At 34.1% G+C, this 907-nt stretch overlaps 1 non-coding gene across 1 annotated transcript; it reads right to left on the bottom strand.

The window, feature by feature from the left end:
* Nucleotides 1-532: 532 nt before the first annotated feature.
* Nucleotides 533-635, bottom strand: LOC122484643. Its single transcript, XR_006297680.1, has one exon. It is a non-coding gene; the product is annotated as a U6 spliceosomal RNA (small nuclear RNA).
* Between the last annotated feature and the right edge of the window lie 272 nt (nt 636-907).

The raw sequence follows: 907 nt of genomic DNA, 5'->3' as shown, positions 1-907 counted from the left end.
TGATGGATATTCAAGTTGTTTCCCCTTTGGCGATCTTGCTAATAATGCTGCCATGAACATTTATGTATATGTTTTTGTATAGAGGTATGATTTCATTTCTCTTGGGTATATATCCAAGGACTGGAATTTCTGGGCACATGGTAACTCTATGTTTAACATTTTGAGGAGCTGCTAGACAGTTTTCCAAAGCAATTGTGCCATTTTATACTCCCACCAGCAATGTATGAGGATCCCCATTTCTCCACGTCCTCGCCAACACTTGCTGTTGTCTTTTTATTTATAGTTATCTCCAATGTGATTTTTATTTGCATTTTCCTAATGACTAATGATGCTGAGCATCTTTTCATGTGCTGATTGCCTTTTTGTGTATCATCTTTGCTGAAATGTCTATTCATCTCTTCTGTCCATTTTTAAAATTGGTTTGTGTTTTTCTTATTGAGGTGTAAGAGTTCTTTATTCTAGTTACAAGTACCTAGTTGGATAGATGGGGGCAAATATTTTCTCCAGTTTTGTGGGTTGTTTTATTTTTTCATAAAATAGGGAACGCTTCACGAATTTATATGTCATCTTTGTGCAAGGGCCATGCTAATCTTCTCTGTATCATTCCAATTTTAGTATATTTGCTGCCGAAGCAACCACTGTTGTTTTATTTTTTAAATGGTGTCCTTTGAACCACAAACATTTTTTTTTCTTGCAATGAAGCAGAATCTTTTTTTCTTTTGTTCCTTGTGTTTTGGTATCATAATTCAGAAGGCTTTGTCTAACCTAAGGTCACAAGTATTTCCTTGTATATTTTCTTTTTAGGAGTTTTGTAGTTTTCCTTGTATAATCATTTAGGTCTATGATCTATTTTGAGTTAATTACTACATATGAAGTCCAGCTTCATTCATTTGCTTATGGTTACAGA

This window comes from Prionailurus bengalensis, chromosome D1 (assembly GCF_016509475.1).
Source record: "Prionailurus bengalensis isolate Pbe53 chromosome D1, Fcat_Pben_1.1_paternal_pri, whole genome shotgun sequence".
NCBI lineage: Eukaryota > Metazoa > Chordata > Mammalia > Carnivora > Felidae > Prionailurus > Prionailurus bengalensis.
The sequence above is the reverse complement of the archived record's forward strand: the minus strand, read 5'-3'. Positions and strand labels throughout refer to the sequence as shown.